Consider the following 12758-nt stretch of genomic DNA (forward strand, 5'->3'; position numbering starts at 1 on the left):
AGGGGCGGCTGCAAGGCTGCAAGGCCAGGCTCAGCGTTGGCCTTGAGGGGCTGTTGGGCGGAACCCACAGGCAGCACCCAGAGGGTTGGGGCTGCTTTCCGGGCACCTGGGCCTCTCTGCTCCCAGAGGCCCCCTGCCAGGCAGAGGACGCCTGGTCGGGCGGGTCCGGGGGGTGGGGAGGCAGAGGGTTGCCAAGGCTTCGAGGGTCCGACTGGCTGTGGGAGGGCCTTGTGTTCCTGCCGAGGCAAGAGCTGGGACCCACGCGGCGGCGGCTTGGCATTGGGAGCTGGCCATTTTCCAGCCCCTGAGCGTCGAGGGTTTGGCTGCCCGGATAGAGGCTGGGGCTGTGGAAGGGCTGGGGGACTTCGGGGGCCTTTGGGTGGGCGGCCGTGCTCATCCCTGTGCTTTCTTCGCTCCAGAGCCCTAGGGAAACGTCCTGCCTGCCTTTCCACATGAGCCTGTCTTTCCCGTTCCCGCGCCAGGGGATGGGGGCCTGACCGAACGAAAGCAGGTCGGACCCATCATCGAGCAGGGCCGATCGGTACCACGCACGCGCTCGGGGAGTTCCCGCGTGGCTGCCTCCCTTAAGGGCCCGTCTCTGTCCCTGCCGTGGCTGGCTGTGGGAAGGGCTGCGTTGGGCGCTCCAAACCTGGCCGGACCCCTGCCCACCGTCGCACATGAACGCATACAAATGCACACTGAAGAGGTCGAGCTCGATGGAGCGAGAAGTCCCTCGAGACATACCTGCATTCCTCCACGGTCCCTGAGGGAATCGAGAGCCAAAGCCGCCGGCAGGGAACTCCTGGCCTCATACACGTGTGCTGGCAGAGGGTCTCCTGTACGAGCCTGGGCTCGGAACGGCTGGAGCGTGGCCTCGGCTCCTGGCCAGACCGTATCTGCCTGCCACACGTGGGTCCAGACTACTCAGCGAGGAAAGAAAGCAACAGACGCACACCCCGGCGATACGGACGTCTGGTCGGGCGTCACGCTGCCATGCCACCTTGGCCGGTTCCACGCGGTCCGATGGCCGGTTGACTCTCATGAGCGGCAGGACTCTGCACCCAGAGATCTTCTCTGGAGGAATCGGGGCTGCTCTTTCTGCTGGGGTTTGATGACTTGGTCCCCACCAGACCTGATGTGTAGCGGCCCTGTCCTTGTCTCTGTTCCAGCCAAGAGATCCAGCCTCCCAGGCGTGTCCCCTAGCCCTTTGCTCCCGTTCGCCTCCCTCGTGTGCCGAGCCACATGGCTAGATGCAGAGCTCCCTGTGCTCTAGAGCAGGATCTGATTGCTCCCCCGCTCCAAGTGCCAGAGTGTGCCTCCGTTATCCCCAAACTCCCCGTCCTTCCCGCACCCTCCCCAACCCCTCTGGCCCCCAGCCATCGCTCTTCCAGACCATGCGTCTCTTGTCTGTGGGAAGGTCGGTGCGTTTGTGCCCTAGCTTCGATGCCAGCCAGAAGCGATGGCCGACGGCAGGTGTCTGTCTCGGGCGTTCTTAGTTCCCTCAGGGGGCGTGTTCCTTGTTCCCTCTAGGTGGCCAGGCAGGGCCTTGCTTCGTCCTTTGCTTCTGGAACGGCCCGGGAGGAGGTCCTTGTGCGTCCGTCCCCCATCGCCCCCACGCATTCACCCGTCGATGGGCATGTGGTTGGTTTGCACGTCTTGGCGGTTGTCAAGAGTGCTGCAAGGAACAGGGGAGGGTATGGGTCTCCTTCAAAGAACGTGTGTCCGGACATACGCCCCGGGACGGGATGGCCGTGTCGCAGGGTCGTGGTTCTCTACGGAGGTCTCGGAGCGCCCTCCGCACTGGTGTCCGGAGTGGTTGTGCCAACGTACACGCCCACCCACCCTGGAGGAAGGTGCTCTTTGCGCCACCCCCACTGCCGCATCGGTCCTTGGTCGTCTGGCGACGGATGGCCATTCGCCCAGGTGTGAGGTGGTCCCTCGGCAGCAGTTTGGCTTTGCGCTTCTCGACACACGCGGGGTGGGGAGCATGGCTTGGGTCACGTGCTCCTTGGCCATCTGCACATCTTGTGGGGAGAAAGGTCTTTTCGCGTCTTTGGCCCGTTTGTCGAGTGGGCCGTGGCTTTCGTTGGCCCTTGAGTGGCGTCAGGGCTTGAGCTGGCCATTTGGAAAGCCCAGCCAGGCCCCCGGGGGTTGGGATCCGGATCATGTGCCTGCGGGGGTGGGGTGGGGTGGGGCAATGGAAGGTGCACACACGGCGATCGTTTGGGGAGCAGCTGCGCTCTTCCCTGTGCTTTTTCTCTCAAGAGGCCTCCCGCAGCTCCGTTCTTTTCTTCCCATGGGAGCCTCTTTGTGTCTGCCCATACACGTGGCCTGAGGACCTGATCCAAAGCCAGGTCTGGGGAATTCAGGCCGGTAGATGGATCCGAGGAGAGCTCTGGCGGAGATCCCTCCCGGCGCCCTGGCTCAAGGATGTGTCTCTGTCCCTGCGGTGGCTTCGGGAACCCCTGTGGCCTTGAACACCGTCGGCCCCTTTTGGGGTGGGCGGGTGGGCTGGGCACAGCACACACACACACACGTCAGCTGGGGTGGATTCAGAACGAACGAAAGGCAGAAGGACAGAACGAAGGAACGAAGGGAAGACAAAAGACAGGCAGACAGGCAGGCAGACAGAGAAGAGAGACAGAAAGAGAGAAAGAACGACGACAGACATAAAAGCAGCAAGACCCACAGGAAGGAAGGATTCCCAGTTGGGACGTCCAGAATCGTCCAGAATCGAAGTCAGCAGTTTCCCGGACACCCACCTCTCTTCATCCACGCTTCGGTGCCTGCCTGTCTGAGCAGGGGCAGAAGGCTCTCCTGACAGGATGGGTCGGGAGCTGAGGGTCTGACCGGAGGGGCCTGGGGCAGGTTGGCCTCAGGGCGCTGAAAGGCTTGGGGAGAGGAACGGCCCAGCTTGTAGGGCCCTTCTTGGTGCTTCAAGCACGGGGAGGCAGGAAATCCCACCAGCATATCGCCCGAGGCCAATGAAGCCCCGGGGGCTGCTGAGCCAGAGAGAGGAGGAGAGCCTGAGAGGTGCTGTTCGAGCAGGTGTCCACAAGACGGCGCCAGTGTACCTTCTGGACCCAGGGGCGGCTGCAAGGCTGCAAGGCCAGGCTCAGCGTTGGCCTTGAGGGGCTGTTGGGCGGAACCCACAGGCAGCACCCAGAGGGTTGGGGCTGCTTTCCGGGCACCTGGGCCTCTCTGCTCCCAGAGGCCCCCTGCCAGGCAGAGGACGCCTGGTCGGGCGGGTCCGGGGGGTGGGGAGGCAGAGGGTTGCCAAGGCTTCGAGGGTCCGACTGGCTGTGGGAGGGCCTTGTGTTCCTGCCGAGGCAAGAGCTGGGACCCACGCGGCGGCGGCTTGGCATTGGGAGCTGGCCATTTTCCAGCCCCTGAGCGTCGAGGGTTTGGCTGCCCGGATAGAGGCTGGGGCTGTGGAAGGGCTGGGGGACTTCGGGGGCCTTTGGGTGGGCGGCCGTGCTCATCCCTGTGCTTTCTTCGCTCCAGAGCCCTAGGGAAACGTCCTGCCTGCCTTTCCACATGAGCCTGTCTTTCCCGTTCCCGCGCCAGGGGATGGGGGCCTGACCGAACGAAAGCAGGTCGGACCCATCATCGAGCAGGGCCGATCGGTACCACGCACGCGCTCGGGGAGTTCCCGCGTGGCTGCCTCCCTTAAGGGCCCGTCTCTGTCCCTGCCGTGGCTGGCTGTGGGAAGCGCTGCGTTGGGCGCTCCAAACCTGGCCGGACCCCTGCCCACCGTCGCACATGAACGCATACAAATGCACACTGAAGAGGTCGAGCTCGATGGAGCGAGAAGTCCCTCGAGACATACCTGCATTCCTCCACGGTCCCTGAGGGAATCGAGAGCCATAGCCGCCGGCAGGGAACTCCTGGCCTCATACACGTGTGCTGGCAGAGGGTCTCCTGTACGAGCCTGGGCTCGGAACGGCTGGAGCGTGGCCTCGGCTCCTGGCCAGACCGTATCTGCCTGCCACACGTGGGTCCAGACTACTCAGCGAGGAAAGAAAGCAACAGACGCACACCCCGGCGATACGGACGTCTGGTCGGGCGTCACGCTGCCATGCCACCTTGGCCGGTTCCACGCGGTCCGATGGCCGGTTGACTCTCATGAGCGGCAGGACTCTGCACCCAGAGATCTTCTCTGGAGGAATCGGGGCTGCTCTTTCTGCTGGGGTTTGATGACTTGGTCCCCACCAGACCTGATGTGTAGCGGCCCTGTCCTTGTCTCTGTTCCAGCCAAGAGATCCAGCCTCCCAGGCGTGTCCCCTAGCCCTTTGCTCCCGTTCGCCTCCCTCGTGTGCCGAGCCACATGGCTAGATGCAGAGCTCCCTGTGCTCTAGAGCAGGATCTGATTGCTCCCCCGCTCCAAGTGCCAGAGTGTGCCTCCGTTATCCCCAAACTCCCCGTCCTTCCCGCACCCTCCCCAACCCCTCTGGCCCCCAGCCATCGCTCTTCCAGACCATGCGTCTCTTGTCTGTGGGAAGGTCGGTGCGTTTGTGCCCTAGCTTCGATGCCAGCCAGAAGCGATGGCCGACGGCAGGTGTCTGTCTCGGGCGTTCTTAGTTCCCTCAGGGGGCGTGTTCCTTGTTCCCTCTAGGTGGCCAGGCAGGGCCTTGCTTCGTCCTTTGCTTCTGGAACGGCCCGGGAGGAGGTCCTTGTGCGTCCGTCCCCCATCGCCCCCACGCATTCACCCGTCGATGGGCATGTGGTTGGTTTGCACGTCTTGGCGGTTGTCAAGAGTGCTGCAAGGAACAGGGGAGGGTATGGGTCTCCTTCAAAGAACGTGTGTCCGGACATACGCCCCGGGACGGGATGGCCGTGTCGCAGGGTCGTGGTTCTCTACGGAGGTCTCGGAGCGCCCTCCGCACTGGTGTCCGGAGTGGTTGTGCCAACGTACACGCCCACCCACCCTGGAGGAAGGTGCTCTTTGCGCCACCCCCACTGCCGCATCGGTCCTTGGTCGTCTGGCGACGGATGGCCATTCGCCCAGGTGTGAGGTGGTCCCTCGGCAGCAGTTTGGCTTTGCGCTTCTCGACACACGCGGGGTGGGGAGCATGGCTTGGGTCACGTGCTCCTTGGCCATCTGCACATCTTGTGGGGAGAAAGGTCTTTTCGCGTCTTTGGCCCGTTTGTCGAGTGGGCCGTGGCTTTCGTTGGCCCTTGAGTGGCGTCAGGGCTTGAGCTGGCCATTTGGAAAGCCCAGCCAGGCCCCCGGGGGTTGGGATCCGGATCATGTGCCTGCGGGGGTGGGGTGGGGTGGGGCAATGGAAGGTGCACACACGGCGATCGTTTGGGGAGCAGCTGCGCTCTTCCCTGTGCTTTTTCTCTCAAGAGGCCTCCCGCAGCTCCGTTCTTTTCTTCCCATGGGAGCCTCTTTGTGTCTGCCCATACACGTGGCCTGAGGACCTGATCCAAAGCCAGGTCTGGGGAATTCAGGCCGGTAGATGGATCCGAGGAGAGCTCTGGCGGAGATCCCTCCCGGCGCCCTGGCTCAAGGATGTGTCTCTGTCCCTGCGGTGGCTTCGGGAACCCCTGTGGCCTTGAACACCGTCGGCCCCTTTTGGGGTGGGCGGGTGGGCTGGGCACAGCACACACACACACACGTCAGCTGGGGTGGATTCAGAACGAACGAAAGGCAGAAGGACAGAACGAAGGAACGAAGGGAAGACAAAAGACAGGCAGACAGGCAGGCAGACAGAGAAGAGAGACAGAAAGAGAGAAAGAACGACGACAGACATAAAAGCAGCAAGACCCACAGGAAGGAAGGATTCCCAGTTGGGACGTCCAGAATCGTCCAGAATCGAAGTCAGCAGTTTCCCGGACACCCACCTCTCTTCATCCACGCTTCGGTGCCTGCCTGTCTGAGCAGGGGCAGAAGGCTGTCCTGACAGGATGGGTCGGGAGCTGAGGGTCTGACCGGAGGGGCCTGGGGCAGGTTGGCCTCAGGGCGCTGAAAGGCTTGGGGAGAGGAACGGCCCAGCTTGTAGGGCCCTTCTTGGTGCTTCAAGCACGGGGAGGCAGGAAATCCCACCAGCATATCGCCCGAGGCCAATGAAGCCCCGGGGGCTGCTGAGCCAGAGAGAGGAGGAGAGCCTGAGAGGTGCTGTTCGAGCAGGTGTCCACAAGACGGCGCCAGTGTACCTTCTGGACCCAGGGGCGGCTGCAAGGCTGCAAGGCCAGGCTCAGCGTTGGCCTTGAGGGGCTGTTGGGCGGAACCCACAGGCAGCACCCAGAGGGTTGGGGCTGCTTTCCGGGCACCTGGGCCTCTCTGCTCCCAGAGGCCCCCTGCCAGGCAGAGGACGCCTGGTCGGGCGGGTCCGGGGGGTGGGGAGGCAGAGGGTTGCCAAGGCTTCGAGGGTCCGACTGGCTGTGGGAGGGCCTTGTGTTCCTGCCGAGGCAAGAGCTGGGACCCACGTGGCGGCGGCTTGGCATTGGGAGCTGGCCATTTTCCAGCCCCTGAGCGTCGAGGGTTTGGCTGCCCGGATAGAGGCTGGGGCTGTGGAAGGGCTGGGGGACTTCGGGGGCCTTTGGGTGGGCGGCCGTGCTCATCCCTGTGCTTTCTTCGCTCCAGAGCCCTAGGGAAACGTCCTGCCTGCCTTTCCACATGAGCCTCTCTTTCCCGTTCCCGCGCCAGGGGATGGGGGCCTGACCGAACGAAAGCAGGTCGGACCCATCATCGAGCAGGGCCGATCGGTACCACGCACGCGCTCGGGGAGTTCCCGCGTGGCTGCCTCCCTTAAGGGCCCGTCTCTGTCCCTGCCGTGGCTGGCTGTGGGAAGGGCTGCGTTGGGCGCTCCAAACCTGGCCGGACCCCTGCCCACCGTCGCACATGAACGCATACAAATGCACACTGAAGAGGTCGAGCTCGATGGAGCAAGAAGTCCCTCGAGACATACCTGCATTCCTCCACGGTCCCTGAGGGAATCGAGAGCCAAAGCCGCCGGCAGGGAACTCCTGGCCTCATACACGTGTGCTGGCAGAGGGTCTCCTGTACGAGCCTGGGCTCGGAACGGCTGGAGCGTGGCCTCGGCTCCTGGCCAGACCGTATCTGCCTGCCACACGTGGGTCCAGACTACTCAGCGAGGAAAGAAAGCAACAGACGCACACCCCGGCGATACGGACGTCTGGTCGGGCGTCACGCTGCCATGCCACCTTGGCCGGTTCCACGCGGTCCGATGGCCGGTTGACTCTCATGAGCGGCAGGACTCTGCACCCAGAGATCTTCTCTGGAGGAATCGGGGCTGCTCTTTCTGCTGGGGTTTGATGACTTGGTCCCCACCAGACCTGATGTGTAGCGGCCCTGTCCTTGTCTCTGTTCCAGCCAAGAGATCCAGCCTCCCAGGCGTGTCCCCTAGCCCTTTGCTCCCGTTCGCCTCCCTCGTGTGCCGAGCCACATGGCTAGATGCAGAGCTCCCTGTGCTCTAGAGCAGGATCTGATTGCTCCCCCGCTCCAAGTGCCAGAGTGTGCCTCCGTTATCCCCAAACTCCCCGTCCTTCCCGCACCCTCCCCAACCCCTCTGGCCCCCAGCCATCGCTCTTCCAGACCATGCGTCTCTTGTCTGTGGGAAGGTCAGTGCGTTTGTGCCCTAGCTTCGATGCCAGCCAGAAGCGATGGCCGACGGCAGGTGTCTGTCTCGGGCGTTCTTAGTTCCCTCAGGGGGCGTGTTCCTTGTTCCCTCTAGGTGGCCAGGCAGGGCCTTGCTTCGTCCTTTGCTTCTGGAACGGCCCGGGAGGAGGTCCTTGTGCGTCCGTCCCCCATCGCCCCCACGCATTCACCCGTCGATGGGCATGTGGTTGGTTTGCACGTCTTGGCGGTTGTCAAGAGTGCTGCAAGGAACAGGGGAGGGTATGGGTCTCCTTCAAAGAACGTGTGTCCGGACATACGCCCCGGGACGGGATGGCCGTGTCGCAGGGTCGTGGTTCTCTACGGAGGTCTCGGAGCGCCCTCCGCACTGGTGTCCGGAGTGGTTGTGCCAACGTACACGCCCACCCACCCTGGAGGAAGGTGCTCTTTGCGCCACCCCCACTGCCGCATCGGTCCTTGGTCGTCTGGCGACGGATGGCCATTCGCCCAGGTGTGAGGTGGTCCCTCGGCAGCAGTTTGGCTTTGCGCTTCTCGACACACGCGGGGTGGGGAGCATGGCTTGGGTCACGTGCTCCTTGGCCATCTGCACATCTTGTGGGGAGAAAGGTCTTTTCGCGTCTTTGGCCCGTTTGTCGAGTGGGCCGTGGCTTTCGTTGGCCCTTGAGTGGCGTCAGGGCTTGAGCTGGCCATTTGGAAAGCCCAGCCAGGCCCCCGGGGGTTGGGATCCGGATCATGTGCCTGCGGGGGTGGGGTGGGGTGGGGCAATGGAAGGTGCACACACGGCGATCGTTTGGGGAGCAGCTGCGCTCTTCCCTGTGCTTTTTCTCTCAAGAGGCCTCCCGCAGCTCCGTTCTTTTCTTCCCATGGGAGCCTCTTTGTGTCTGCCCATACACGTGGCCTGAGGACCTGATCCAAAGCCAGGTCTGGGGAATTCAGGCCGGTAGATGGATCCGAGGAGAGCTCTGGCGGAGATCCCTCCCGGCGCCCTGGCTCAAGGATGTGTCTCTGTCCCTGCGGTGGCTTCGGGAACCCCTGTGGCCTTGAACACCGTCGGCCCCTTTTGGGGTGGGCGGGTGGGCTGGGCACAGCACACACACACACACGTCAGCTGGGGTGGATTCAGAACGAACGAAAGGCAGAAGGACAGAACGAAGGAACGAAGGGAAGACAAAAGACAGGCAGACAGGCAGGCAGACAGAGAAGAGAGACAGAAAGAGAGAAAGAACGACGACAGACATAAAAGCAGCAAGACCCACAGGAAGGAAGGATTCCCAGTTGGGACGTCCAGAATCGTCCAGAATCGAAGTCAGCAGTTTCCCGGACACCCACCTCTCTTCATCCACGCTTCGGTGCCTGCCTGTCTGAGCAGGGGCAGAAGGCTGTCCTGACAGGATGGGTCGGGAGCTGAGGGTCTGACCGGAGGGGCCTGGGGCAGGTTGGCCTCAGGGCGCTGAAAGGCTTGGGGAGAGGAACGGCCCAGCTTGTAGGGCCCTTCTTGGTGCTTCAAGCACGGGGAGGCAGGAAATCCCACCAGCATATCGCCCGAGGCCAATGAAGCCCCGGGGGCTGCTGAGCCAGAGAGAGGAGGAGAGCCTGAGAGGTGCTGTTCGAGCAGGTGTCCACAAGACGGCGCCAGTGTACCTTCTGGACCCAGGGGCGGCTGCAAGGCTGCAAGGCCAGGCTCAGCGTTGGCCTTGAGGGGCTGTTGGGCGGAACCCACAGGCAGCACCCAGAGGGTTGGGGCTGCTTTCCGGGCACCTGGGCCTCTCTGCTCCCAGAGGCCCCCTGCCAGGCAGAGGACGCCTGGTCGGGCGGGTCCGGGGGGTGGGGAGGCAGAGGGTTGCCAAGGCTTCGAGGGTCCGACTGGCTGTGGGAGGGCCTTGTGTTCCTGCCGAGGCAAGAGCTGGGACCCACGTGGCGGCGGCTTGGCATTGGGAGCTGGCCATTTTCCAGCCCCTGAGCGTCGAGGGTTTGGCTGCCCGGATAGAGGCTGGGGCTGTGGAAGGGCTGGGGGACTTCGGGGGCCTTTGGGTGGGCGGCCGTGCTCATCCCTGTGCTTTCTTCGCTCCAGAGCCCTAGGGAAACGTCCTGCCTGCCTTTCCACATGAGCCTCTCTTTCCCGTTCCCGCGCCAGGGGATGGGGGCCTGACCGAACGAAAGCAGGTCGGACCCATCATCGAGCAGGGCCGATCGGTACCACGCACGCGCTCGGGGAGTTCCCGCGTGGCTGCCTCCCTTAAGGGCCCGTCTCTGTCCCTGCCGTGGCTGGCTGTGGGAAGGGCTGCGTTGGGCGCTCCAAACCTGGCCGGACCCCTGCCCACCGTCGCACATGAACGCATACAAATGCACACTGAAGAGGTCGAGCTCGATGGAGCAAGAAGTCCCTCGAGACATACCTGCATTCCTCCACGGTCCCTGAGGGAATCGAGAGCCAAAGCCGCCGGCAGGGAACTCCTGGCCTCATACACGTGTGCTGGCAGAGGGTCTCCTGTACGAGCCTGGGCTCGGAACGGCTGGAGCGTGGCCTCGGCTCCTGGCCAGACCGTATCTGCCTGCCACACGTGGGTCCAGACTACTCAGCGAGGAAAGAAAGCAACAGACGCACACCCCGGCGATACGGACGTCTGGTCGGGCGTCACGCTGCCATGCCACCTTGGCCGGTTCCACGCGGTCCGATGGCCGGTTGACTCTCATGAGCGGCAGGACTCTGCACCCAGAGATCTTCTCTGGAGGAATCGGGGCTGCTCTTTCTGCTGGGGTTTGATGACTTGGTCCCCACCAGACCTGATGTGTAGCGGCCCTGTCCTTGTCTCTGTTCCAGCCAAGAGATCCAGCCTCCCAGGCGTGTCCCCTAGCCCTTTGCTCCCGTTCGCCTCCCTCGTGTGCCGAGCCACATGGCTAGATGCAGAGCTCCCTGTGCTCTAGAGCAGGATCTGATTGCTCCCCCGCTCCAAGTGCCAGAGTGTGCCTCCGTTATCCCCAAACTCCCCGTCCTTCCCGCACCCTCCCCAACCCCTCTGGCCCCCAGCCATCGCTCTTCCAGACCATGCGTCTCTTGTCTGTGGGAAGGTCAGTGCGTTTGTGCCCTAGCTTCGATGCCAGCCAGAAGCGATGGCCGACGGCAGGTGTCTGTCTCGGGCGTTCTTAGTTCCCTCAGGGGGCGTGTTCCTTGTTCCCTCTAGGTGGCCAGGCAGGGCCTTGCTTCGTCCTTTGCTTCTGGAACGGCCCGGGAGGAGGTCCTTGTGCGTCCGTCCCCCATCGCCCCCACGCATTCACCCGTCGATGGGCATGTGGTTGGTTTGCACGTCTTGGCGGTTGTCAAGAGTGCTGCAAGGAACAGGGGAGGGTATGGGTCTCCTTCAAAGAACGTGTGTCCGGACATACGCCCCGGGACGGGATGGCCGTGTCGCAGGGTCGTGGTTCTCTACGGAGGTCTCGGAGCGCCCTCCGCACTGGTGTCCGGAGTGGTTGTGCCAACGTACACGCCCACCCACCCTGGAGGAAGGTGCTCTTTGCGCCACCCCCACTGCCGCATCGGTCCTTGGTCGTCTGGCGACGGATGGCCATTCGCCCAGGTGTGAGGTGGTCCCTCGGCAGCAGTTTGGCTTTGCGCTTCTCGACACACGCGGGGTGGGGAGCATGGCTTGGGTCACGTGCTCCTTGGCCATCTGCACATCTTGTGGGGAGAAAGGTCTTTTCGCGTCTTTGGCCCGTTTGTCGAGTGGGCCGTGGCTTTCGTTGGCCCTTGAGTGGCGTCAGGGCTTGAGCTGGCCATTTGGAAAGCCCAGCCAGGCCCCCGGGGGTTGGGATCCGGATCATGTGCCTGCGGGGGTGGGGTGGGGTGGGGCAATGGAAGGTGCACACACGGCGATCGTTTGGGGAGCAGCTGCGCTCTTCCCTGTGCTTTTTCTCTCAAGAGGCCTCCCGCAGCTCCGTTCTTTTCTTCCCATGGGAGCCTCTTTGTGTCTGCCCATACACGTGGCCTGAGGACCTGATCCAAAGCCAGGTCTGGGGAATTCAGGCCGGTAGATGGATCCGAGGAGAGCTCTGGCGGAGATCCCTCCCGGCGCCCTGGCTCAAGGATGTGTCTCTGTCCCTGCGGTGGCTTCGGGAACCCCTGTGGCCTTGAACACCGTCGGCCCCTTTTGGGGTGGGCGGGTGGGCTGGGCACAGCACACACACACACACGTCAGCTGGGGTGGATTCAGAACGAACGAAAGGCAGAAGGACAGAACGAAGGAACGAAGGGAAGACAAAAGACAGGCAGACAGGCAGGCAGACAGAGAAGAGAGACAGAAAGAGAGAAAGAACGACGACAGACATAAAAGCAGCAAGACCCACAGGAAGGAAGGATTCCCAGTTGGGACGTCCAGAATCGTCCAGAATCGAAGTCAGCAGTTTCCCGGACACCCACCTCTCTTCATCCACGCTTCGGTGCCTGCCTGTCTGAGCAGGGGCAGAAGGCTGTCCTGACAGGATGGGTCGGGAGCTGAGGGTCTGACCGGAGGGGCCTGGGGCAGGTTGGCCTCAGGGCGCTGAAAGGCTTGGGGAGAGGAACGGCCCAGCTTGTAGGGCCCTTCTTGGTGCTTCAAGCACGGGGAGGCAGGAAATCCCACCAGCATATCGCCCGAGGCCAATGAAGCCCCGGGGGCTGCTGAGCCAGAGAGAGGAGGAGAGCCTGAGAGGTGCTGTTCGAGCAGGTGTCCACAAGACGGCGCCAGTGTACCTTCTGGACCCAGGGGCGGCTGCAAGGCTGCAAGGCCAGGCTCAGCGTTGGCCTTGAGGGGCTGTTGGGCGGAACCCACAGGCAGCACCCAGAGGGTTGGGGCTGCTTTCCGGGCACCTGGGCCTCTCTGCTCCCAGAGGCCCCCTGCCAGGCAGAGGACGCCTGGTCGGGCGGGTCCGGGGGGTGGGGAGGCAGAGGGTTGCCAAGGCTTCGAGGGTCCGACTGGCTGTGGGAGGGCCTTGTGTTCCTGCCGAGGCAAGAGCTGGGACCCACGCGGCGGCGGCTTGGCATTGGGAGCTGGCCATTTTCCAGCCCCTGAGCGTCGAGGGTTTGGCTGCCCGGATAGAGGCTGGGGCTGTGGAAGGGCTGGGGGACTTCGGGGGCCTTTGGGTGGGCGGCCGTGCTCATCCCTGTGCTTTCTTCGCTCCA

At 63.4% G+C, this 12758-nt stretch overlaps 1 long non-coding RNA gene and 4 other non-coding genes across 5 annotated transcripts in view; 1 reads left to right on the forward strand and 4 right to left on the reverse strand.

Annotated features, from left to right (window-relative positions):
- The window catches only part of LOC110262300 (uncharacterized), a 43696-nt gene extending 36932 nt beyond the window's left edge, over positions 1-6764 (forward strand). Inside the window, exon 5 of the long non-coding RNA XR_014815965.1 lies at positions 420-6764. This is a non-coding gene — a long non-coding RNA (uncharacterized LOC110262300). The remainder of the gene's footprint in view (positions 1-419) is intronic.
- MIR9806-4 (microRNA mir-9806-4) lies at positions 871-943 on the reverse strand. The gene has a single exon (NR_128491.1). It is a non-coding gene; the product is annotated as a microRNA 9806-4 (primary transcript).
- Positions 3956-4028, reverse strand: MIR9806-2 (microRNA mir-9806-2). The gene has a single exon (NR_128489.1). It is a non-coding gene; the product is annotated as a microRNA 9806-2 (primary transcript).
- A 276-nt stretch (positions 6765-7040) lies between the features above and the next one.
- Positions 7041-7113, reverse strand: MIR9806-3 (microRNA mir-9806-3). Its single transcript, NR_128490.1, has one exon. It is a non-coding gene; the product is annotated as a microRNA 9806-3 (primary transcript).
- Positions 7114-10125: 3012 nt separating this feature from the next.
- On the reverse strand, positions 10126-10198 carry MIR9806-1 (microRNA mir-9806-1). Its single transcript, NR_128488.1, has one exon. It is a non-coding gene; the product is annotated as a microRNA 9806-1 (primary transcript).
- Positions 10199-12758: the final 2560 nt, after the last annotated feature.

The sequence above is a fragment of the Sus scrofa genome, chromosome 9, assembly GCF_054392235.1.
Source record: "Sus scrofa isolate SSC_HxYL_T2T_F1_AM1 chromosome 9, Sscrofa_HxYL_maternal_Yorkshire_Landrace_v2.0, whole genome shotgun sequence".
Lineage (NCBI taxonomy): Eukaryota > Metazoa > Chordata > Mammalia > Artiodactyla > Suidae > Sus > Sus scrofa.